At 43.5% G+C, this 27,300-nt stretch overlaps 1 long non-coding RNA gene across 1 annotated transcript; it reads left to right on the top strand.

Annotated features, from left to right (window-relative positions):
- Positions 1-187: 187 nt before the first annotated feature.
- On the top strand, positions 188-22,379 carry LOC102155268. The gene is made up of 3 exons (XR_005359853.1): positions 188-259; positions 11,044-11,281; positions 21,749-22,379. It is a non-coding gene; the product is annotated as an uncharacterized LOC102155268 (long non-coding RNA).
- Positions 22,380-27,300: the final 4,921 nt, after the last annotated feature.

Consider the following 27,300-nt stretch of genomic DNA (forward strand, 5'->3'; position numbering starts at 1 on the left):
GGCGGAGCTGGGGCTGGGTAAGGTGGGGCAAAGCGTGGCGGGCCGCAGCGAGGGGGCGTGGCCTGGCGGAGGGGGCGTGGCCAACGCCCTGAGGGACTGGGCCTTGGGGCGGGGCCGGGCCGGGCCGGACGGGGGCGGGGCCGGCCGGGGCGGGGCCGGCCGGGGCGGGGCCGGCCGGGGCGGGGCCGGGCCGGGTGGGGCGGGGCGGCCTGTGGTCAAGACTGGGCGAGGCCTCCCAGGACTGCGCGGGTGGAGCCTGGTGAGTGAGACGGGGAGGCCCCCAGGAATGTGGGTGGGGGGCGGGTAAGGAGGGGCTTCTGGGGCCGAGCCCCAGGAGGTGGGAGGGATTTGGAGCCCCGGGCCGATTGCTGAGACACAGCTCTGGCAGGGGGGGTGTTGGTACTTGGACTGTTGTGCTTGAAACCCGGGCCCTGTTTCTTGCTGCATCCCTAAAGTCAAGGGCTCTGGTCTCGCGGGCCCTTGGAAGTCGCCTGCACCGCACCTGTTCGAGTTATAAGGCATTCCAGGTGTCCAGGTTTAAGTCTCCGTGGGGACCTGCGTGCCACCCGTCTCCCTGACAACACGGGGGAAGGTCTGGCCGAGTCTGGGGGCTCAGAGGCTTTCAGGGCTCTGGCCCTTTCCCGCAGTGCCGACGGCTCGCTCCAAACCTGTCCCCGCCCAGCTGCGGCAACAGATGACAGTTGGCCCCAAGCGACGCAAATGGTTACTATTTATCTCCAGACACGGAGAATCCATTTTAGCATTGCCAGAGAGTCCTATCCAGCTCAGACAGGGATGCTTAAGACAGTGTTCAAGCTCGTGTGGATTTTAAATAAATATAAAAGAAGTTATTTTTTTCAGACTTTATTTATTCATGAGAGGCAAGACATAGGCAGATGGAGAAGGAGGCTTCCCCTGCAGGGAGCCGGATGTGGGACTCCAGACCGCGACCTGAGCGGAAGGCAGACGCTCAACCACTGAGCTACCCAGGTGACCCTAAAATAAATTATTTTTTATGTTAACCCATAGGACGCAAACCCATGCTACATCAGTCAAGGTAGATCAGATTTAGGGCTGTGAACAGTCCCGTCACTCACTAGAATACTCCAAACAAAAGCAATTGGTTCTAATAGGGTTTCCCTATGTCAGTATTTTTCTTCTAAAGGGAAATATCCTCTGACTTAAAAAAAAAAATCCATTGACAGCTGTTGGCCATATCATTATTTTTATAACATGGTACAGCACATTTATTTCCCGTATTTCCTTATTTCACAAAAATGGATTTCCTCTAATGTCCTTGATTTAGAACACTGCTTTGCAATCCCACACCGGTTTGAACTGGATTTGTTAGTTCAGATTGACTCAGTTAAGGAGTGTGGATTTCGTTGTTTTTTTTAAATTTTTTATTTAATTTTAAGTTATCATGCAGTAAAATGTACCCTTTTTGCCAAACAGTTCTTTGAGACCTGACAAGTTGATAATCATGTAACCACCACCACAATCAAGATACAGAATAGTTCCATTTGCCCCCAGAGTTCCCTCATGCTGACCCTTTGTGGTCTGTGCTTCCTCCTACCCACATCCATAACAGTGCCCCCTCTATCCCTAAAGTTTTGTCTTTGTGTGAATATCATTATCAATGAATCATCCTACGGCACACAACCTTTTGAGACTCACTCTTTCATTTAGCATAATGCATTTGAATTTCATCTGAATCAATACTTCGGTTCTTTTTATTACTTTATATTCCATTTTGATGTGCCGTGATTTATCCATTCACCATTTGAAGGGCAGTCTCTGGCACTTATGAATAACACTGCTATACATGCTGGCATACAGATTCTGTATCACTCTACAATTTTTTTTCACTTGGGAGTAACATTGTGGTTTTTGGTGCTATTAGAAGGATCCTGTCTGTATAATTCCTATTTTTAATTGCTCACAGCTAGTATCTAAAAATACTTTCTATTTTTGTATATTACTTCATATCCTGTGATCTGGCTAAATTTGTAGTTCTAGGAACTACCTTGTAGATTCCTTCTAACCACTAACTTTTAGCTAGAATCCACAAACTCTGATGTTATATTTTTTCATTCAGTTTAAAATATTTTCTGATTTTTTTTCTTGTGACTTTTCTATGACTCATAGATTACTTAGAAGTGTACTTTGTAATTTCAAAATGTTTTGGTGTTTCCCAGATATCTTACTGTAATTGATTATTAGTTTAATTTCATTATGACCAGAAAATGTACTTTGCAAAATTTTAATTATTTCAAGTTTGTTAATGTTTGTTTTATGACCCAAAATATGGCCTATTGTGATGAATGTCTCATGTGCACTTGAGAAGAATGTGTATCCTATTGTTTTTGGATAGAATGTTTTATAAATCTAGATTGAGTTGATTTATAGTTCAGGTCTTGTATATTTCGCTGATTTTCTGCACTAAACATTATTAATTATTGAGAGAAGACTGTTGAAATCTCCAGGAATAATTATGAACTTTCTTTTTCATTCTATGATGATTTGTTCCATGAATTTAGAGCAGGCACATTTAGGAATGGTGTGCCTTCTTGGTGGTCTTTTTACTATTATGTAGTGTTCTTTTTGATCCCCTATTCATCATTTTTCTTTTGAAATCTACTTTGTCTATATTAATATAACTGCTCCAGGGTTTTTTTTTTTTTTTACTAGTATTTTCTTTCTTTTTTTTTTTCTTTCTTTCTTTTTTTTTTTTTTGACTAGTGTTTTCATAGTATACTTCTTTTATCCATTTGCTTTTAACCCGTCATTATATTTCTCTAAATATAGCATATATTTGGGTCTTGTGTTTCCAATCCTGACAATCACTCTTTTAGTTGATGTAATGTAGACCATTTACATGTAATGTAGTTATTGATATTGCTGACTTGATAAAATGTTGACCATTTTATAGAATGTATTTTTTTCTCTCAATGTTTTTTGTTCCTCTGTCCCCGATTTTCTACACTATTTTGATTATTTGAATGTTTTTATTTTTAAAAAGATTTATTTATTTATTCATGAGAGAAACAAAGAGAGAGGCAGAAACATAGGCAGAGGGAGAGGCAGGGTCCTCGCAGGGAGCCAGATGTAGGATGCGACCCCAGGACTCTGGGATCACCTCCTGAGCCGAAGGCAGATGCTTAACCACTGAGCAACCCAGGTGTCCCTATTTGAATGTTTTCAGTACTTCATTTTAATTTATCAATTTTATTTGCCCATTTCTCTTCATATTATTTTATAGTGGTTACTCTAGGGATTATGATACGCATACCTAACTTTCACGGTCTATTTAGATCTTATAAGCATCTAAGTCCTTTTATCCTCCCTTTTTAAAAAAAGATTTTATTTATTTATTTATTTAGAAAGCATCAGTTGGGAGGAGTAGAGGGGAGGGAGAGGGAGAGAATCTCCAGTAGACCTTGCGCTAAGTGCAGAATCCATTGCAGGGCTCGGTCTCACAACCCTAAAATCATGACCTGAGCCAAAACCAAGAGTTGTACACTTAACCAACTGAGCCACCCAGATGCCCCTACTCTCTGCTTATATTATAATTGTTTCTACATATTACACTTATATTCACTGAAAATTCTACCAGACAATACTATATTTTTTCTTTCAGCAGTATACATATTTTAGAGAAATTAAGAAAATAGTCCATTATACTGAGTCGGGTATATACCACTTCTATTGTTCTTCCTTCATTCCTAAAGGAATTCTTGAGTACCAAGTTTCCCTATGGTATCACTTCCCCTTGGCCTACAGAATCTCATTTAGTATTTGTTTTTAAGCAAGTGTACTGGCAGCAGATTCTCTTAGTCTTCCTTCATCTCAGAATGTCTTTGTTTTGCTGTCATTCCTAGAGAGTATCTGCACTGAATATAGAATGATACTTTGCTGCCTTTTGTCTTCTGTAAGATCTGGTGAGGAATCTACAGTCATTCCAATTGTTCCCTGTACAAGATGTCACTTTTCTCTGGCTGCTGTCAAGATCTTTCCTTTATCTTTGGTTTTCACCAGTTTATTATATATCTCAGCCTGATGTTCCTTGAGTTTATCCTGTTTGATAGTTCACAGAACTTCTTGGATCTATAGATTTATATCCTTCACCAAATTTGTGAAGTTTTAGTTATTATTTCTTCAAATATTTTTCCATACCAGTCTCTTTCTCTTCCCTTTCTGGACCTTCAGTGGCACAAATATTAGATGTTTTGTTATTATTCCAGAGGTCCCTGAGTCTCTGCTCTGTTCAATTGTTTGTAGTTAATCATTCTCTTCATTTTTCAAATTAAATAATTTCCATTTATTTATCTTTGAATTTACTAACTCCTTCCTCTGTCAACTCCATTCTGTTTTCTTCCAGGCATTGTATTTTTCAGTTCTAAAGTTTCCATTTCTATTTTATGCTTTTTATTTTTCTGCTGAGGGCTTATATCTTTCCATTCATTTGAAGTGTATTTACCTTTACCCCCTGGAGCACAGTTACAATACCCACCTTAAAGCCTCTGGTTAATTCCAATATCGGGGTGAACTCAGGGTTGGTATCTGTTGATTTTCTTTTCTCTTGATAGTTGGTTATATATTCCTGGCCTTTCCTGTGCCAGTGTTTGACATTTTGATTTTGTTATGAGACTCTGTGTCCTGCTAAAGTCCTCTGGAGAACACTGACTTGCTGTTTAGTGGGCAGTTACCTGGCTACATTCCTACCAGAAGGTCTATTTTACCTTCTGTCAATGGTGGTTTCAATGTCACTTAAGTTTTTCAAATCTTTGTTGTGTTCTTTTGTGTCTGTTTCATGCATGTAGCACTTGGAGGTTGGCCTGGGGTGCAGGCAGATGCTATGTTTGCAGTTCAGTTCTCAAAGTCTTTGCTGTGTTGCTCTGGGTCTCTCCTGCATATGCACAGCCCAAGGGCAAGCTGAGGACATGTGCCCATTGATACATAGAATTAAGAGATCCCCTTCACCAGCTCTCCTGTCTCTAATCCCTTGAGCACCCTCTCGCTCTCAGGGGCCCATTTCTCAGTCCTGTGGCCAGCAGTCCAGACTTTCTCTCTCAGTTATCACTATGTTCTCTGCTACCTTATAGATCAGAGACTGGGGTTGATGTCAGGTCAGGGCCTGGAGAGATAAAATAGAGAAAAGAGAGAAAGAAAGAAGAAAGAAAGAAAGAAAGAAAGAAAGAAAGAAAGAAAGAAAGAAAGAAGAACAACGAAAATAAAGGGCAAGAGAATACTCGCAGAAGCCCGCACCTCAACCTCCCTCCACCACCCCTCCCCTCCCTCCCGCCTCCCTCCATCCTCACATAACATCACTCAAGCTAACCCCGAAAAAGAAAGAAAGAAAGAAAAAAGATTCTTCCATACTCTCTTGTGAGGACCCTTTTTCCTGATTCTCTGGCAAAAAAAAAAAAAAAAACAAAGACAAAACAAATAAACAAATCCCAGAGCTACACAGTTCTATGACCAGAGTTGCCCTTAGCCAAACTCAAAGACAGGAAAGAAAAGAGGAGAAACAATCAGAAACTTTCCACTTACCTCCCAAATCTTCAGGTTTGATTTCCCTACCAGTCTACCTTCTTGTTTACCTTTCACAATTATGAAAGAGTTGCTCTTTGTTTTTTCTTCATGATGTCTCTATGTCACATTTTGTGCAAATCCTCAAATAATAACATTTGCATTCAGAACACAAAGGAATAAACTGCACACATACACACCTCGTTTGCCCAGTTTGTAGACCAGTAAGCTTCTGAGCAGGGATGCTCCTAAAAACATGCTCCGCATCACTTGCCATCAGGGAAATACAAATCAAAACCACAATGAGATACCACCTCACACCAGTGAGAATGGGGAAAATTAACAAGGCAGGAAACCACAAATGTTGGAGAGGATGCGGAGAAAAGGGAACCCTCTTGCACTGTTGGTGGGAATGTGAACTGGTGCAGCCACTCTGGAAAACTGTGTGGAGGTTCCTCAAAGGGTTAAAAATAGATCTGCCCTACGACCCAGCAATTGCACTGCTAGGGATTTACCCCAAAGATACAGATGCAATGAAACACCAGGACACCTGCACCCCGATGTTTCTAGCAGCAATGTCCACAATAGCCAAACTGTGGAAGAAGCCTCGGTGTCCATCGAAAGATGAATGGATAAAGAAGATGTGGTTTATGTATACAATGGAATATTACTCAGCCATTAGAAATGACAAATACAAAAAAAAAAAAAAAAAAAAAAAAACGACAAATACCCACCATTTGCTTAGACGTGGATGGAACTGGAGGGTATTATGCTGAGTGAAGTAAGTCAGTCGGAGAAGGACAAACATTATATGTTCTCATTCATTTGGGGAATATAAATAATAGTGAAAGGGAATAGAAGGGAAGGGAGAAGAAATGGGTAGGAAATATCAGAAAGGGAGACAGAACATGAAGACTCCTAACTCTGGGAAACGAACTAGGGGTGGTGGAAGGGAGGAGGGCGGGGGGTGGGGGTGAGTGGGTGACGGGCACTGAGGGGGGCACTTGATGGGATGAGCACTGGGTGTTATTCTGTATGTTGGCAAATTGAACACCAATAAAAAATAAATTTATTATTAAAAAAAAATGTTCCCTGCATGATTAGTGTTTTAAAAGCCTGGAGAATGCGTCTGTTCTTTTGACCTTTGCAAGGTCAATCTCATGTTCATTCTGCATCCTGTATACCTCACCCCACCGCCATTTTGTTAGCCTGTGTATATGGAGCAGCTAACTTAACCAGTGTGCTTTGAAATGCATTTTAGAGAACAATGGCTGCATTGGAGTATACTTACATTACAGCAGGAGATCCCACTTCCAGGAAATACAACTCCTAAGTTTATGTGAGGTCTCTATTAGTCTTTACAGTGGATTAGGGTTGGAGTCTCATTCCTTTCATTCTCCCTGTATGCAGGCTGATTGTGTTAATTGTTTGGGGGAGCCAAAGTTTTTAGAGGGAAGAATGGAGTCACTGATTTCAAAATGAAAAATGTCAGGATGCAGCTCAAGAATTCGATGGTTTCTTTCCTGGTCATTGAGCCTATAGGTTTCTAAGTGCGAGTGGGTCTTACAGTCTCCCAACTTTACCTATTCCTGCATTTTTTTGTGCACACACTTTATTTAAGATGCATTAAATTTGTTATGAAAATGACTCTGTCATACTTTATTCTCTTTCATCCTCTCTTTTACCACTTAATAGTATGGCACATGGTATATAATTATAGAATATCTAAGAGGCATTACTTATTTAAAGGTTCCTAGCTGTTGAAACTGGTTTTGCTCGGACTGAGAATCTAGATTTCAATGTAGAATTGCAGTAGTGACAGTAGTGCAGACTCTGTGAACAAGATGACTCTTGTGAATGGGTGGGTGGTCCCACTCACCAACTGGGTAACACAATTTCTCAATCTCTCTGTGCTACAGTTTGCTCATTTGCCAAAGGGGAATTGCAGTCAATCTTCTCACTGTGAGGATTAAAAGAGAGGGTGTGAAAATGTGCTTATCATGGCGTATGGTATCAGCTCTTACTGTCGTCCTTTAGGTGTGGAGATCACACCATCATCACTGTTTACTGACAGGCAGTGCTCCCAATGTGCTAGGTGCTGGCACTACTGTGAAAAATAAGACACAATTGATGCAGCACATTCAGATGGGGAAGACAGACACACAAACAGATCTTCATAATACAGAATAGTGAATACGATAAGAGAGAAGTGACACTGGGAGTCCCAGGCAACAGTGGGTTCCTAGGAAGCCTTCTCTCAGTGAGTGTGTTTTTAGATATGGTGAATTCCTGGCTTGAGACATAACGGATGAATAGGAGTTCATTTCCCACTAATGGAAATTGGAGAGGAGAGTAGGGACCAGCATGAGAATAGTGTGATTAAAGGTGAAATCAAGCATAATATGTTCAGGGAAGCTCCTTGAGAGAAATTCTGGAAAAAAGGAATCATATTTTTAATAAAGCCATTGGTGAAAGGCCAGTTTCATCAAGAACTCTTTTTTGACCAAGTAAGTACCCAGGATTCCTAATACATGTTACCGTTTGACATTAAGAAGAACAAATAATAACAGCAGGTCTTATGGTGAAGCTTCCACAGAACACTCGCTATTTTTGTGGGTGAATGGGGAAGAAAATAGTTCTTTATTGTATAAATTAAGGCAGTTTTAAAACATGTCCACATATTACTTTATGCTTTCCCCATTAATAAGTGGAGTGTATGTCACCTTCCCTCAAATGTGTCTTAGCCCTGTGTATTAATCATTTATGGTGGAATAGCAAGTTATCCTAACACTTAGCAACGTAACACTACAGATATTAATTATCTCCGTCTCTGAGCACAGGAATCTGGGAATGGCTTAAGTGGATAGTTCTGGTTTAGGGTTTCAAGTTATAGTCAAGATATTGGCTGAAGGCTCGATCCAGGCTATAGGCTGAATGTTTGTGTCCTCCCAAAACTCATGTTGAAACCTAATCCCAAATGATGGTATTTAGAGGTGGAGCCTGGAGGTGATTTGGTCATGAAGGTAGAGCCCCCCATGAATGGGATTAGTGCCTTAATATAAAAAAAAAAAAAAGTCCCAGAAACCTCTCTCACCCTTCTGCTGGGTGAAGACACAGCAAGAAGTTGACCATCTATGAAGAAGCCAGTAAGTGTTCACCAGGCACCAAATCTGTCAACACATTGACCTTGGCCTTCCCATCCTCCCAAACTGTGGGAAATCAGTTTTTGTTGTTTAAGCTCCCCTGGTACAGGGTATTTTGCTTCAGCAGCCCAAACAAACAAAGACAATCCATGTCCACAATAGCTGGCTCACATGACTATTGGCAGGACCTCCTTGGAGGGCCGTTTGAGGGTCATCACGACATCGTAGCTGGCTTCAAGAATAGGGTGGGGGTGGGCATGGAAAGAAGGAGCTGCAGTGGCTTTTATTACCTAGTCCGGGAGGTTGTTTCCTGTCACTTCTGCCATATTCTATTCATGACACAAGAGTCACTAAGTACAGAGTAGGAGAGTTGGGTGCACCCTCGGAAGGCAGAATCAAAGGATTTGTGGACCTTTTAAAAAAGTCCTACACCCTGTGACTTCCAGCAAATATGATGCAGGGAAGTGGCACTGCGTGATTTTTGAGGCTGGGTCATAAAAGGTGATGCAGCTTCTTCATTGTTCATTAAGACACTCACCTTTAGAGGTGTGAGTCACTATGCAGGAAGTTGACCATCCTGAAGTCACCATGTCAGGAAAAATCCTAGGGCACAGGGGAGGCCATGTGTAGGTGTTCTGGCTCACAGCCCAGCTGAACTCCCACTATCAGCTAGCGTCAACTACCAGACATGTGAGTGAAGAAGCCTCCAGATGAGCTCATCTCCCAGATAGCCTATCACTTTCAGCCATGGAATCTCCTAGCTAAAGGCCCAGGCTTGGTGGAGCAGAGACATATCTTCCCTGTCTGAATTCCTGATGCACACAATCCATGAACATATTAAAATAATTGTCTTATGTCACTCCATTTTGGGACTGTTTGTTACACAGCATTAGAACTGGAACGTGGGTCAGTTTTCAATTCACATGGACTCAGCCTCTGCTGTGCTCCTAGAGCTTTCCTTTGCCTATAGATTCTCTCCAGCTCTTTATCTGCTCCTTTGGCACAATTTCTTTTGCCCAGTTCTTGAGAGGTCCCATTATGGGACGCAGTAGCTGGACTGGCCCTTTCTAGCAGGGCCTCTCCCTGCAGACAGCACCTCTTAGTGCCTTCTCTCCCGCTGGCAGGGTGTCTGGATCCAGAGGAGCATCTAAGGCACCTTTGGCCTCGGGCACATTTGTGATCCAAAGACCAAGGCAAAAATCAAGGAAGCAGAAGGATGAATTCTTCTTGCTTTCTTTTTTTTCCCCCCAAATTACTGTTTTTTTCTTAAACACTATTATTCATTTATTTGGAGAGGGAGAGCATGAATGGGGGGACAGGCAGAGGAAAACGGAGAAGCAGACTCCCCGCTGAGTAGGGAGCCTGAAGCAGGGCTCAATCCCAGGACCCCGAGATCATGGCCTGAGCCGAAGGCAGACACTTAACTGACTGAGCCACCCTGGCGCCCCTGAATTCTTCTCTCGAGTAATGAATGTGATCACACACAGAGCAAGTTTAAATCTTTACCTGCAGCAATGATGAATGCATTGTTTTTAAAAAATACCTAAAATATAAAAACAGATTAGAAGTGAACTTGGGATATTCATGAGTTATCATTCTTCAAAAATGAAGATTGATATTTTATAGCATTGACTTTCAGCTACGCTCAAAGGGCAAAAGCCATCTGCCATAGGAGCAGAACCCCACAGGGTTCTCTTTCCAAAGCCTAAGCTGCACCGATGGAAGATGTTAAGCCTTCTTGCCTGGTTCTGGCAGAAGTAGGCTGAGATTCTGGGGAATCATTCAAGGAAAGAAGCACATGAAATCAGACATGTCTGCCTCACTGGGTCAGGGGAGCATGCAACTCTTGATCTTGGGGTTGTGCGTTCAAGCCCCATTTTGGGTGTAGAGATTACTTAAAAATAAAATGTCAAAAAAAAAAAAAGAGTTAAGATGTTAAACCTTTGTGTCTCTCCATCAACTGAAGACACAAAAACACCCCCACATCCTGTGTCCAGGCTCTGCTTTTTTGGGTCTCCCTTACAGTTCACCTTTAACCCTTGTGTCTGTGTTTATGACTCACATCTGTCTCTCTGATCCTTTTTCACCTAAACTGTGTTTCCAACTGGAAAACTCCCCACAACTCATTTTCACGTACGTGGCACTTTCCTCTGAAATGTAACGATTCCAAAAGAGCACTCAGCAGCTTCAGCCTTCTTGGTCCCAATACCACTGTCTAACTCACCCCCCCTCCAGCCCCTGGGGACCAGCCTCAACTCCTGATGCATCATCTGCAAGTCACTGTTCTCCTTATGGCCCCTGGTCATTCCATTACAAGGTAGCATTCCTCTTTTGTGCCCTTCATCATCTCCTCTCTGTCTACTTCAAGGTTTCTGTTGTCTACAAGAGCCCACACAGGCATCTGCTGCTGAAAATTCCTGGTCATATCATCCAAGACATGATGTCTGAGACAAAGGAGGTTAAAGTGCTGGCATCTTGCCTCGTCAGACCACATGGAAAACGTGATATTCAGGCCTAACGTTTGATGAACTCAACTGTGTGCAGGCGGTGGCTGGGTGTCTGGAAACCATCCCTCGGACTGAGGAAGAAGTCAAGCAACTGTGCAGGTTGGAGGGACATAGGGACCATTTGCTGACATTGTGAGGGAGGTCCTATGGATGCCAGCTGGGCCCAGGAGGCTCTGGGCAGACTTCCGGGGTGGGAACCTCTCCCTGCCTCAGGCCAGCTGTGGGACCTTGGCCAAATTCCTCTGCTTCTCAGTTCTCTCCTCCTACAGACTGGGGACAAGAACAGTGTTCACCTCCAGGGGCTGTGTGGGGGTGAAAGATGCTAATAAGGCGAGGAGCTCAACATATGTTAATTATGATAATGATGGCAGGCATGATAGGCTTTTCCATCCTAGAGACCTCAGAGAACACAAAGGGGTCCAGTTTGTGGAAGACATAGGACAGAGACTTCAATTCAATATAAGATAGTCCTTTAAATACAGCCTTTAAAAATAGAGCCCCTGGGGTGCTGGATGGCACAGTCATTTGAGCATCTGACTCCTGGTTTCCAATCAGGTCATGATCTCATGGTCATGAGATGGAGCCCCATGTCGCACTCTGTGCTCAGCATGGAGTCTGCTTGGGATTCTTTTTCTCACTGCCGCTCCTGCTCTCTCTCTCTTTCTCTCTCAAGTGAATGGATGAGTAAATCTTTAAAATAAACAAATAAATGAATAAATGAATAAATAAATAAATAAATAAATAAAGCCCCTCTCCCCAGCCTCCCCATGACTGCACTTCATTAAGGTGCAAGAAAAAAGGGGCTCCTAGGTGCTCAGTGGTTGAACGTCTGCCTTTGGCTCAGATCATGATCCCAGGGTTCTGGGATTGAGTCCTGCATCAGGCTCCCCGCATGGAGCCTGCTTCTCCCTCTGCCTATGTCTCTGCCTCTCTCTCTCTCTGTCTCTCATGAATAAATAAACAAAATATTAAAAAAAAAAGATTGCAAGAAAAATACTAATAAAACCAAATGTAAGACGATCTTTTTTAGAAAAATGCTTGAAAATCATTTTCACTCTCCTTTCACTCTCCTGCCTTGACTGAGTCCAGCAGACTAGAACCGGGTTTCCCTCTCCCTCAAAGCCTTTTCAAGTGGACATCTGAATGTCTACCCTCACCCCAAGGGCCACGTAGGCAGAAGGCTTTTCCATCCCAAATCAGGGACTATGGCTCAAAAAATCTCGAAAAGGTAGATCATGTTTGATGTAGTAGCACCACTTAAGGAAATACATCCCAAAGAGATTATCAGAAAATACACAAATGTTTACTTGCAAAGATGCTTCTAGCAGCATACAAATGATGAGGCATGTTAGCTATTGACATCGAAAGACCTCTCACAATATATTGTTAAAAAAAATTATATTATGGGGATGCATGGGTGGCTCACTCATTTAAGCATCCGCCTCTTGGTTTCAACTCAGGTTGTGACCTCAGAGTTGTAGACCAAGCCCTGCATCTGCTTGAGTTTCTCTCTCCCTCTCCTCTATACCTCCCCTCTGCTCTCTTTCTCACTGAAATAGATACGTACATACATACATACATACATACATAGATAAATAAATAAATCTTTAAAAATCATATTATGTATACCTTAAGAAGTTACACATAGGGACGCCTGGGTGGCTTAGCGGTTGAAACGCCTGCCTTTGGCTCAGGGCATAATCCTGGGTCCTGGATCGAGTCCCACGTAGGGCTCCCTGCATGGAGCCTGCTTCTCCCTCTGCCTGTGTCTCTGCCTCTCTCTGTGTGTGTCTCTCATGAATAATAAAAAAAAAAGAAATTATGCATATACCTGCCTCAGTGCAAAGGCCGGGGGTAAGACCGGCCTGCTGGCCCTTCTGCCGGGGTGCTAGAGGACAAGTAGCGTGCAGTTTGCAGGCACGTGTTCATCTGAAACTATTAACAAAGGAAAGACTAGAGTGTGCAAGGACTCCTCAGGACCACTGTCCGAGAATGGATTTGAATTGTAGAGTTCATATCCTTTTATTTTTACCTTTTGAGAATGTTAAAATTATGTGTTTGGTTAATGAACATCGAACCTAGCTCTCACTGTGTCCTGAACCCCTTGCAAACATCAACTCATTCTTCCTCATGACAGGCCCTGAGCCCTTCTGGGTGAGGCCATGACCATAGTGAGGTGAAGCGAGGAGCCTCGTTTTCCCAGGAAGGATGAAGCAGTCGGGCTTCAGAAACTTTTTCTTGACCCACTGCTCTGCTGGCCCCTGAAATGCTGAATCTAGGAATGATGATGGCCAGACTGATGGGAAACAGCTCATTTAGAACATAACACGGAGTGCCAACATGGAAAATTGGGTGTTTGGTGCCATTTTGCTGAGTCTTCCTGTGTGAGTCCAGAAATAAGTGTCTAAGGGACCATGTAGCTGTTCAGTGAACAATGCCCCCAGTTTTGTCCTTCCTGGGCGAGCATGGTACCAGCAAAGCCCTACCTCTCTGTGAGATAAGAATACACATGAGAGAACCCCAAGTCGGGCTGGTCGTGGAAGCAGGAAGCTGACACCATGGGGAAAGTGGTGATTTAAGAGCAGAATCAGCCACAATACAGGTGAGATCCTATTTCAGTGGACACTAGCAGCTTGCCCAGGTTCTTCTGTTCCTAAAAACCATTGATTTTATCAGAAAGTGGGGCTATGGCTGAGATTTATGAATCTTTACTTTCTGCTTAAACTTCTTCATGGTAATGTGTTACAACAAGATCTCACCTGCAGAAAATTATTAAAGAATACTTAGCTAACATTTGCAGTTAAAAAAAATTCTGTGAGGATTGAAGAGCAAATAGGTCTCAAAGCAAAGAGCTAAGATGAGACTTACAAATTAACAATTACCTTTGTTCTGACAACCTTTCTAAAATCGATTCCTAAAAACTTTCAAAAATTCTGAAATTTGTTTAGAAAGATGTTCAAATAGCCAGAAAGCGGAAAGAAACAAAAATGCTGGAAAGAAAAGTTTCCAAGTTCCACCTTCAACAACTAATGTATGAAAAACCAGTAATTGCTTTCTCCAAACATTAACCACATCCACAAAAGTATATCCCAACTTTCATTTCTTCCTCATTCCCAAAAGGATGTGTGTGTTTGGATGCAAATCTTCTTTCGGTAAGTGATACCTCACTCTGCTGCCTTCATTAGGATTAGTGAGTGATGAAGCTCACTGGCCCTTCGATAGGCTTATCTTGCTGGAACATCCTCTCTTGTCTCTACAGGTGGCCCTTACCTGGGGCGCCTGCCCTGTGCCAGGGACTGTGCTGGATGCTGGGGCTCCCTCAGACACAAGCAGGGTGGCTGCTCAAGGGGCTTGAGGTACAGACAGAATCCAGCCAGTTTAGATGACTACTATGTGGATAAGTATTAAGGGATCCTCCTGAAGGAATGGTGGGCCTTACAAAACCAGAGAGGGAGAGTGCTGGTCATGAGGTTTATAGAGATCCTTCTGTGAAAAGAAAGGAAAGAAAAGGGAAGAAAGACGCCGATTATGTTGGTTTGATCAATAACTGACACAGGTAAGGATGAGATGAAAGAGAAACATTGTCTTTAAAATGAATCAAGCAGCCCAATGCCCAGAAGAGCTGAGCTGGTGGTATGCGTCGTAGGTGAAGGCCATGCTGCTAGGGGCATCCTCTCTTCCTGGTCCTCAGACACACCAGAGTGCGGACAGTGCTCCTGACACCTTCTCTCCGAGTCTCAGGGCTCAGACCCTCCCAGGCCAACCTTCCGCGCTCTGGCATCCCAGTGGCAGGAAAGAGGACCCTCCTCTCAGCTTCCCTATCAGGATTTGCTCCTCACCCTGTGCCCCTTAGCCCCAGGGAGTTGTCTGGGACAATGACCTTATTGCCCTTGAATCCATGGCACACACAAGTTGCAATCTGACAGTGGAATTTACCATAACAGATCCAGATGCTTCTATGGGATCTTTGCCACATTCACTGGAGGAAAAAAATCACACAAAAACCCAGAAAGTCAATAGAATATGTGGAAAGTTTACAACAACAAGGAGCTTTTCAGATCACTGAGAAATAGAGGGGAAGAAAGCAAGCCACTGTTCAGACCTAGAAATTGTTTTTAATCTTTAACTGACTTTTTTTGTCTCCTGGTTTTTTTATATCATTATAAATGTCCAGATTTCATCCATTGCATCAGTTCCAATTGGCCCTACCTAGAAGGTCTGAACCGACTATTGTCCTCTTAATGCCATTCCCTTTGCTCTTAAGGAAGACAGTGGCTCCGAGCTAGGTGTTCAGTGCAGGAAATTCACAGCATAGATGCTGGTGGCAAAGGGGAGGTGAGAAACAACACAGAGAAGTTTTATTTTTTTTAAAGATTTTATTTATCTGAAACAGAGAGAGAGCATGAGCAGGGTGAGGAGTAGAGGGAGAAGGAGACTCCCTGCTCAGCAAGGAGCCTGATGCAAGGCTCGGTCTCAGGACTCAGGGATCATGCTCTGAGCTGAAGGCAGATGCCTAACCAACTGAGCCACCCAGGTGCACCTCACATCACTTTTTTAGAATCAATAATTCATCAATTATTTGTGTAAAGATAACTATCATTTGAAAAATAGTCCTTCATACTCAAAGCCAAATAAAAGTTGAATTGTTCAGTCCTCATCAAGACTTGTCAGAGTCTAACAATCAAGAATTGTTAGAGTTCGGGGATTCCTGGGTGGCTCAGCAGTTTAGTGCCTGTCTTCGACCCGGGGCATGATCCTGGAGTCCTGGGATCGGGTCCCATGTCGGGCTCCCTGCATGGAGCCTGCCTCCTCTCTGCCTGTGTCTCTGCTTCTCTCTGTGTGTGTCTCTCTCATCAATAAATAAAATCTTAAAAAAAAAAGAATTGTTAGAGTTCGTTAAAGAATTTCATATTACAACTGGAATAGAAGACCTGAATGTACATTATGGGATGTTCTCTCCATTTTTCAGGTCACTGATAGGCTAAATTTTAGAAGCAACCTTGTCTGCTTGTTTGTTTAAATCAGAGCTTGAGTAAAATTTCTGTGTTTTTGCCGTCTAGACAAGATAATGAGTGTGGGAGACTGAGTGCCACTTCCCCATTTTAGCTCATTCTGAAAACATTTTCTAAGGGAAATGTGTGAAGTGCAGAGCGAATTTTTTCCTAGGCTTTATTTGAACCTTAATGTGTGAATGAAGCCCAAAAGCTGTGTCTTCACTTCATCTATAATTAGATACTTGAGTTTTCTTTCCTTTTTTTTTTTTAAAGATTTTATTTATCCATTCCTGAGAGACATAAAGAGAGAGGCAGAGGGAGAAGCAGGCTCCTTGCAGGGAGCCTGATGCAGGAATCGATCCCAGGACCCCAGGATCACGACCTGAGCCAAAGGCAGACGCTTAACCACTGAGCCACCCAGGTGCCCCCATACTTGAGTTTTCAATGGAGACATTGCAGATGAAGAGGAGACAGGTTGGTTGTCCATGTAGAAGAAATGGAATGGAATCCCTGCCTCACACCAAACATAAAAACCAGTTCCAAATGGATCAATCAAAACAGAGGCTAAAATCTTGATCAAATTAAGCCCTAAACCCATGTGACTTCACTGTTCCTGGTAATCTCTTATTACATGGTGAAGTTCCATCCTACTTAGACCACTTTACCTGCTGTGGAACCTGGATGGGGGGCAGGCTGCTGGGTATCAGCCACAGTGGTCCAGGCAGAAAGTACTGAAGGCATGAATTAGGAGGGTGACAGTGGGATGGAAAGGTGGGACTGGATTCTGGAAATGTACACTGAGACTTGTTGGTTAGTTAGTTGCAGATGGTAAAAGAGATGGTCTAGGGATGCTAATCTGTTTTTGGCCTTGGGAGACGAAGTGAGAAGGGCTGGTTTATGGAGGAAGAAGCTGCTATTCATCAAGATGTTCTACAGATCACATACCATGCCACATGAGAAATACAATCTAATTGAATGTGTTACCTCACCAAAGCCTCAGGAAAAGTTTGTGATGCAGATGTTCTTATCTTCATTTAATAAATGAGGAAACAAACCCAGAGAGGTTAAGTAACCAGTCACCATCACAGTGAGGAGGGTCGGTTCAGTGTCGGTGAACCCCAAGCAACAACCCTTAACCACTTTGGAACGTCTTGAGTTGGAGATGTCTGTGCGAGTCCACACAGGCTCGTCCAGCAGATAATTCAGTGCATGAGACTGAGTCCTGGGAGCTAGGTCGGGGGAAAGCATTTCAGGCAGAAGGAACAGCAAGTTCAAATGCTCAGATGTCCTAAAGCAGGAAAGAGTTTCTCATTCCCTGTCCAAGAGCCTATACTTTCTTTCTTCTGGTGAGTTGTACATCATCATCTGACTGCTGAGTTTTTGGGGAACAGCATCCCTACCTGGGCATCTCCTGTTTCATTCTTTCACTTGGGGGCATGTTAACCTTTGAGGATAGCAGACTCTGGCAGCTAGCTCCACCATCTCAGACAAGCCTCCCAACTTCTACAACCTTCCCTCTTTCCATCCATAGGAAAGGCAGGAATGCCATGGCCTCTCCTTTCCCGCCAGCTCTCCCTCCCTCTGATCCCTGGCCAGCCCTCTGCTGAGTGGTGTTTACTGCCCTCTTGTGGCAGAAGGCTCCTGTTCTTTCCAGGTGATGGACTTGAAAAGCTTCTACTGGAATCTAAAAGATCAAATGTTCCAAGAGTAAAGGCCTACACACATGTGTTACTATGTTTATATTTCAGTGTCATGCTTGCTGATAGCAAGGGAAAGGAAAGGGCAGAAGGGAAGTGAGGAGGAAGGGAGGGAGGGAAGAAAAAGCAAAGAAAACGAAGCCACCACCTTTTAGATTCTGTGCAAGAACCCAAAGGGCAGGGAACCCTGGGTGGCGCAGCGGTTTGACGCCTGCCTTTGGCCTGGGGCGCGATCCTGGAGACACAGGATCGAATCCCACGTCGGGCTCCCGGTGCATGGAGCCTGCTTCTCCCTCTGCCTGTGTCTCTGCCCCCCCTCCCTCTCTCTGTGTGACTATCATAAATAAATAAAAATTAAAAAAAAATCAAAATCATAGAGCTTCAAAAAAAAAAAAGAGAGAGAGAGAACCCAAAGGGCTCCAAACAAATGGTTACCTTATTTCTCCTTGACTAGTACTCTGAATTTGGATCTTGGAAATGAACTTCATGTGTTTCATCACTTTGTGAAAAGTATGTACTTTTCACAATAAAAATTAGGTGAAAGAATTTTTTGACCCTCAACTACCGCAGTTAGAATTTTTAGGTTTTGTGATTTCAAAAATTCAGATCTCAGAATAAACGCTTTCCTAAATTGTATTAGAATTTATTTATTGTCAATTTCAGTATATTTTAATTTGTGTGGTTCTAATATAAATTTGGTGTTTACCGTTGGTTTTTAAGGAATGTGTCAAATAAATATGTCTGTTAGCCAGTGTTAGCATTTTGGGGGATGAAACTGAAACAATGAATGGAAGTCTGTGAAAGGAAGCAGAGCTCTGACTGTCCTGGGTTGTCAGGAAAGCAGGCTGCACAAAAGAGAAGTTCATGTAGGACATCATAGGATAGAAGGATGAGCCTGCAGTTGGCCAGGAACAGCATCCTAGGCTGTATTTGGTTGGAGTCAGGTCAGCAGTGTCCACTCAGCAGTCTCATTCAAGTCAGACCTTGGCCAGGGAAGCAATCCTCTGAAATCAACTTCTACGAATTATGCTGGAAATACTGTGATTGAGATAGTTGTAAAATCTGGAAGGATTATTTTAAATTTTTTTATTAAGTTTTCATTTTAATTCCAGTACAGTTATATTAGTTATATATAGTTACATATTCCAGTGTTACGTTAGGACCAGGTGTACTAAATAGCAATTCAACAGTTGTATGGGTTACTCAGTGCTCATCACCTCATCTCACCCATCTGGTGACCATCAGCGTGTCCTCTACAGTTAAGAGTCCTCTACAGTTTTCTTGGTTTGTCTCTCTCTCTCTCTTTTTTCCCTTTGCTCATTTGTTTGATTTCTTTTTTTTTTTTTAATCTATGATAGTCATACAGAGAGAGAGAGAGAGAGAGAGGCAGAGACACAGGCAGAGGGAGAAGCAGGCTCCATGCACCGGGAGCCCGACGTGGGATTCGATCCCGGGTCTCCAGGATCGCGCCCCAGGCCAAAGGCAGGCGCCAAACCACTGCGCCACCCAGGGATCCCTGTTTGATTTCTTAAATTCCACAAATGAATGAAATCATATGGTATTTGTCTTGCTCTGCTTGATTTTACTTAAACTAATACACTCTGGCTTCATCCATGTTGTTGCAAATGGCAAGATTTCATTCTTTTTATGGCTGAATAATATTCCAGTGGGGTGTGTGTGTGTGTGTGTGACCTCTTCCTTATCGATTCATCTACAGATGGACATTTGAGCTGCTTCCATAGTTAGGCTATTGTAAATAATGCTGCTGTAAACATAAGGGTGCATGTATCCTTTTGAATGAGTGTTTTGGTATTCTTTGGGTCAGTACCCAGTAGCACAATTACTGGATTGTAGGATAGTTCTATGTTTAACTTTTTGAGGAACCTCCATACTGTTTAAATCTGGAAGGTTTTTAAACTTCCTGTGTACCAACTCTAACTAATCCATACATGGATTATATGGGACAGATTGAAAATCCCAGGTGATGAGCCTTGCTCCTTCCTTCCATCTTTTGCTGCATGAGGGTATCCATGGAGAATGTTATATAACAAAAGAGTATAAATGCAAAAGTCAATCAGTTTAAAACCTTAGTCAAACACCTGCCTAGGTCAATTACAATTCAAATATAAACTACTCCATTTTCATACCATTTCTTCTTTCTTTAGTGTAAGTGGTCAAGAACTCACGAACTCCGTAGGAGAAAACTGCTGGTATTTGTCAAGAATCACCAAAAGTTTAGTCAGTCAGATAAGCCTCTCTTTTCCTTGCAGTGTTCCTTAAGGTGATATGTAAGGTTTCCCTGCACCTCTGCTTTATTTAAGATTTTGTTGGTTGGTTGGTTGGTTTATAAAGTGTGAGTAGGGGGCAGGGCAGAGGAAGAGAGAGAGAGAATCTCAAACGGACTACATGTTAAGCTCGCAAAGCCCGATGCAAGGCTCGATCTCACAACCCTGACCTGAGTCAATATCAAGAGTCTGACATTTAACCAACTGAGCCACCCAGGCATCCGTCCCCCATTCAGGTTTAAAGGAGACACTCAATATATTTAGGAGGCATTTATTAAGCACATAAAGTACACTACATAGGAATTGAGGATTCAGAGATGAGTAAGCCACAGTTCCTGCTCTCAAGAGGTTTACAGCCAGGTAAGGGAGACCAACAGATGGACACAGGGCAGACTGCAAGAGGCACAGGGATGGGGTGACATAGGAGGCGCAGGGGAGAACCCAAGAGGGAGAGAGGGCTATATGGAGGGAGGTCAGACTCACAGAAGGAGGCTGCTTTGGCAGATGTTGAAAGAAGAGCAGGATTTTGTCAGGCAGATAAGGGCATTTCAAGCAGAGGGGAAAACCTATGGTCAAACCCAGAGTCATGGAACAGCATGGTGTGTGTGGAGAAGTGATACGCAGTGGAAGACTGGCTCCATGCTGGCTGGGATGCAGACTTGAGATTTTGAACTTCACCCTGGGAATGCTGGGAAGCTCTTGTTTGCTTCCCTTTCTTTGATTGGAACCAGGAGGAAATTTTAATTCAACACTTAGATTATTCTAGAAAAAAAATAACACTGGCAGGAAGGTTCCCTGATCCACATCCCAGTGTCATACGTGGATCATCTTCAACAGACCCTTCCTCTATTACAAAGCCATATGAGCAAATGGTGGTTTTACTATTTTTTAAACTTATCAGTATTTCCTAATTATCTATAAAGGTTATTTGTCTAATAAAAAATTATAAGTTATAAAAATAAAGCTATGATCTTAAGGTGTGGCATATCTAAGCACAGTTACATGAATGATCCTGGGGATTTTTTTGGATGCAGATCCCCGGAAATGTGGCCCTGAGGTCTGGACCAGCAGAGGGCTGAGCTGGAGCTTTCAGGAGAACAGCTGCAGAAAGAGCAGAAAGATGAGAAAATATCTGGCAGGGGAGAAAGGAAGGAGGAAGGGGCCCCCAAAGTGAAAGCAGACAAGTTCTTAGCTGGCATGTGTTTTTCTTTGTATTTGATGTAATATGTCAGGAAGAAAAGATGTATTTTGCCAAGCTGGATAATTTTTAGAAACCTCTCCTGAGCACATAAGTAGAAAGAAAGAAACCCAAGAACAAAAGACTATGTGTGCATATGTGGCCGGTTGACTTGACTTACCCTCTGGCCATCTCTGACTCTTGGATGAATTCAGCCATTCGCTGATTTACTTGTTCATTTTGCCTTTACTGAATACCTCCTACATGCCAGGCACTGTGGGCGGTGTGGGAGACAGAGCAGTCAATAAAACAGCCTGTCTCTGCCTTCGTTGTAGTTTTTAAAGAATTATTTATTTTTTCAAATTGAGGTAAAATATATATAACATGAAATTTACCATTTTAACCATTTTTAGGTGTGCAGGTTATGGACACGAAGCACATTCATACTGTGCAGTCACCACCACCATCTGTTCGCATCAGCTTTTTCATCTTTCACAACTGAAACTCTGTTCCTGTGAAACACTCACACCCCATTTCCCAGAGGAGGCTGCTTTGTAGGGTGCTGCTGCTATCATCAACCTGTGTGTTTGTTTTTGTTAACCTGTCTTCAGGAAGATTGAATAAGGAATTTAAATGGCCCTTATATCAAATACACAATTAATGTGTAAAATCTGAATGTGGAATCCTTTTACTACTCTCTTGCCAGTATCTTCAACTTCGTTGTCCCTCTGACCTTCTGTCACTCCCCCCCTGGAAAACCTCGGCCTGGGGGGCAGTTTGCTCCACCTCTCCTGAGCCTTGGATTGGCAGCAATCCAAGTCTCCCATAAACAAGTCCCGTTCTCCCATCCTCCAGCCTCCCATGCATTATCCTCCACACCCACAGAGGACCCCAGAGAATTTTCTAGCAGGCACCCTTTCTATTCTCCTCCATCAAGATCAGGAGACTATCAGCCTCTGCATTCATCTGGCCCCCATCTTCCTATGAAGCCGGAATCTTCCATCCTCCCTGTTCCCTGCACTCTGGGTCATTAGGCACCAGCTGCTGCAACCCCCATTCTAGACTCTCTGAAGCATCTGCATCTCACCTTGAGTCTCTCTTATTAAAAGAGAATGCAAGAGGGCACCTGGGTGGCTCAGTCCATTAAGCGTTGGACTCTTGATCTCAGGTCAGGTCTTGATATCAGGGTTGTGAGTTCAAACCCTGTGTTGAGCTCCATGTTGGGCATGGAGCCTACTTAGGAGAGAAAGAGAGGTGGGGGGAAGGGAGAGAATGTGGGTTAGAAGAAGAGGAGGAAGATGGCAGGAGAGTAGGAAGACCCTAGGCTTGTCTTGTCCCATGAACACAACTAGATAATTATCAAATCTTCTCAAATACCCCAGAAATCAACCTTAAGACTGGCAGAAAAAAACTCCACATTGACCATATTGAAGAAGGTAGGAAGTGCAGAGATGTGATTTGGAGAAGAAACAGATCATGGCTGCTGTAGAGAGGAAGGGGCCCTGGTCATAGAGAAGGACACGAGAAAGGAACTCACAAAGGAATGCACCAGGAGAATGTTTCCTCAAAGCTGCTGACTTGAAAATGAGAGAGGCTGAATTTTGTGAGTTCCTGCAACCAAGAGGGCTTTTTTTATTTATGATAGACATAGAGAGAGAGAGAGGCAGAGACATAGGCAGAGGGAGAAGCAGGCTCCATACCGGGAGCCCGATGCGGGACTCGATCCTAGAACTCCAGAATCGCACCCTGGGCCAAAGGCAGGCGCTAAACCTCTGAGCCACCCAGGGATCCCCCCAGCAGGGCTTAAAACCTAGAGTTTTAAAGGTCAGTGGCTTGATGGGGGTAGAGCTCAAAGGGCACTGTGTTGCTTTTGGAGAGAAGGCAGGCAAACAACCTGGGAGCATACAGCACAGAAACAGCCATCTGAAAATCTTCTCAGAGCACGTCCCTGAGAGGCAAACCTTCAGTGAGATGCCTCTCTGGGAACAAAGGAGCTGGCTGGCACCATTTCATAACTGCCCCTACCCACCCACCCCTGCCACCTCTCAGCATAAACACAGAGCCACCTTCAGGAGGCAGGCAGCATGGACACTGGCTGCCTAACTTGCTTATACGGTGCCACACCCCCGTACTCTGGTCGGTTTGTGCTTCTCAGGCATGCTTACCTCAGTCCCAGCGAGGAAGGCCCTTTTTCCAGAAGACCAGCACAAAACCCTGCCCACACCATGTATCCTGCCCAGAGAGTTCTGCAGGGCCTTAGTTCTGGTGGAGGTGGTGTCAGGTCTCATTTCACAAGCAGACCAGAGCCCACCTCGTTAAAACTCACCACACTCAGGCCAGGGACCAAACACAGCCTATAGCAGGCAAAGAGAGCCTCTGCAGATGACTAGCTTGAAGGATAGGGGAGCCAGAACACAGTAACAGAGCACATGCAGCATACACCAGAGACACTCCATGAAGCACCAGACCCTGGACAGCATATGACCTCTTCTTCAAAAAAACCATTATTTTCAGGAGCAGGAGACATAACTGTTATTTTAGGAGCAGGAGACATAACAGAAAAGTAGACATTTTCTGACCTGGGGAAGAAGGCAGAAACTTGGACAAAATGCCAAGATGAAGGAATTCATCCCAAATGAAAGAGCAAGATAAGATTATGGCCAGAGGGATCCCTGGGTGGCGCAGCGGTTTGGCGCCGGCCTTTGGCCCAGGGCGCGATCCTGGAGACCCGGGATCGAATCCCACGTCGGGCTCCCGGTGCATGGAGCCTGCTTCTCCCTCTGCCTGTGTCTCTGCCTCTCTCTCTCTCTCTCTCTCTCTCTCTCTCTCTGTGACTATCATAAATAAATAAAGAAAAAAATTTTAAAAAAAAGATTATGGCCAGAGATCTGAGTGAAACAGATATAAGTAACATACCTGATGGAGAATTTAAAGCAGCAATCATAAGAATACTCACTGGGCTTCAGCAAATAGTGGAAGACATCAGGGAGCCCTTCTGCACAGATTTTTAAAAAGTTAAAAAAGAATCAGAGATGAAGAGCCCAATAAACAAGATTGGAAACAGGCTTGAAGTAATGAACAGCAGCAGGCTGGAAGAAGGAGAAGAATGAACTTGTGACACAGAAGACAAAGTAATGGAAAATAAGGAAGATCAACAACAGAGAGAGAAGAATCATGGATCATGAGAATAGACTTAGGGAACTCAGTGACTCCATCAAATGTAATAACATTCATGTCATAGGAGTCCCAGAAGAAGAAGTGAGGGAAAGGGGACAGAGAATTTATCTGAGGAAATTACAGCTCAAAATTTCCGTAATCTGGGGAAGGAAACAAACATCTAGATCCCGGAGGCACAAAGAAGGCTCATCAAAATCAACAAAAGCACAGTGACACCAAGATATATTGTAAGTAAACTAGTAACATGTAGTGATAAAGAGATCACGGGTTAGAACTCCATAGATCCACTTATATAGGGATTTTTTTTACAGTACTATAAATGTATATTTCCTTGTAATTTTCTTTTTTTTTAAGATTTTATTTATTTATTCATGAGAGACACAGAGAGAGTGAGAGGCAGGGACACAGGCAGAGGGAGAAGCAGGCTCCATGCAGGGAACCTGATGTGGGACTTGATCCCGGGACTCCAGGATCACGCCCTGGGCTGAAGGCAGGCACTTAACTGCTGAGCTACCCAGGCAAGCCTATTCCTTGTAATTTTCTTGACAGTTTATTTTCTCTGGCTGTTTTTATTATAGGAAAACAGCATGTAATACACATTACACATACATGTGTTAATTGGCTGTTTTGTTAGCCTTAAGTCTTCTGGACAACAGTAGGCTGTTAGTAGTTAAGTTTTGGGGAAGTCCAAAGTTATAGGCAGATTTTTAACTGTGGGGGCAGAGGTGTAGGCACCCCCTAAACCCCCAACTAGGTCCCCTTTTACTAGGTTTGCCAAATTCAGCAAATAGAAATACAGAACTCCAGATAAATTTGAATTTAAGATAATTTTTAGTAAAAGCATGACCCAAATGTTGCCTTGAGCATAAGTCATTGCAGTTTAAGTGAAGATCGGGTTTAACTGGGTATCCCATGTTTTATGTGATGTTCTACCCCAAGGCCGCAGGCAGCCCTCAGGTCTCACATCATCTCCTTTCTTTCACTGTCTGAATCTTGAAAAGTGTGAATGCATTTACTGTCACTTCCCATGCCTTTCTCAGTCTCAGGGCTTGGCTTTCACAGTTAATATTCCCCCAAAAGGCCTTCCAAAGTTGCTAAATGTAAGGTATGTTTTATTGTCACCTCCTGGCATCTTGGTGACCTTTGGTGAGCCTGACTCTTCTCTTGTCTACTGGATTCTGGAGACCCTGCCCTGGCCTCTGAAAGCCACTTTCCCCTGTCCCTCTCTCCCACCATCAACATAGCCCTTTGCCGGGCAACCCCCGGGTCTGTGCTGACACTGGACCAGCTCCTTCTTCCAACAGCGCCTCCTGCAGGACCTTGGCTCTGCCTACGCACCATTCCCCGCAGCTGCCTGGGTCAGAAATCAGGCCTCGTGCCTCATCCCAACAGGCTCACCCCGACTCCTGCAGGAGCCCCCTCATCTGGCTTGGAGTCTAGTCTTGCCTCTCTTTGATCCATTTCCTTACTGTAATCAGGGAGATCTTTCCCAAGTGCATATCTGATCAAATCCCTTCCTGGCTTCAAAGTCAGTGTCTACAGTTTAAAATCCAAGCTTCCTAACATAGCGTGTAAGATCTGGGTATCTGGTCCCTGCTGGCCTTGAAGCTGCCTTCATCTGCCCTCAGTCCCCAGCCCTGGCCCTCCCTCCCATTTCTTGAGCCTTTTGCTCCTTCTGGGAAATGCACAGTGGAAGTAGATAGCTCCTCCTCACCCGGAAGCCTTCCCTCCACCCCTTCTTGAGTGAGCTTCCCACCACACAGAGCCCTACCCCCTTACCCCATCACAACAGTTGTCTCCCTACCAGGCTGGAGCACCAGTCAGGCAGCACTCCTTCCAACTTCTATCACAGTGGTATTCCTGGCACACAGTAGGTCTTGGTGTCTCTTCTCTGGTTGTACTGGTTAGTCCCCTGGACTCAAAGCCCTCAGGTGGCCACTGGGTCCTTTATCTCTACGCCTTCACATGGTACCTGGTGTAGAGCACTGGAGAGATGCTAGTTTAGTGAAGGGATGTATTTCTGTATTTCAGAGTCAGAGTCAGCCTCTTCAATAAATTTGTAAAAGATCTATTTGAAAGGCTTCAATGATAATTAATTTGAAACACAGCCATCAGAATCAATATTGGTAATATTGTTGGGAGCAAGAAATCCCACACTTTATTTTATTTTATTTTTTTAAGAAATCCCAAACTTTAAATCTGTCACATACCCTGGCACTAAAGCCTGCTTCCCTGGTTTACAAAGAATGGCATGTTATTTCATTATTAGCCTTTACAATTTGATGTTGCAATAGTAATAAGACATTTTTTTAAAATAAGCTTTTCTTATTCTTTTTTTCTGTGAAAATGATAGCTTTGTGTTTTATTCTAGAGTGCTTTTCAAAAAACATCAGTAATGACCAGTCAGTCTCCCCACCCCACCACACACTGACCACAAATAACGCACCCAAGCTGAGGTCCATGGGTACCTCTCACCCACAAATGGAAAGGTCTGGTCTGCACAGAAGAAAGACACCCACTTTAGCAGCCATGTGCCCCTCATATCAAAAGTTTCCATCAAAAAATAAAAAAAAAAGTTTCCATCAGAATGATACCTTCCAACAAAAAGAAAATAAAAACGTGTTTCAGAAGTAACTTAAGCTTGTTTTTAAGCATTTAGAAAAATGTTTCCAATATGCACATCCCTAAATATGCTCATTTATTTTTGTAAAAAAGGTACACTCATTTCTATCAAATTTAACTATTGGATTCCTAAATTAACCCCCAAAGGGAATCATAATATTCTGTC

The sequence above is a fragment of the Canis lupus genome, chromosome 5 (genome assembly GCF_011100685.1).
Source record: "Canis lupus familiaris isolate Mischka breed German Shepherd chromosome 5, alternate assembly UU_Cfam_GSD_1.0, whole genome shotgun sequence".
Lineage (NCBI taxonomy): Eukaryota > Metazoa > Chordata > Mammalia > Carnivora > Canidae > Canis > Canis lupus.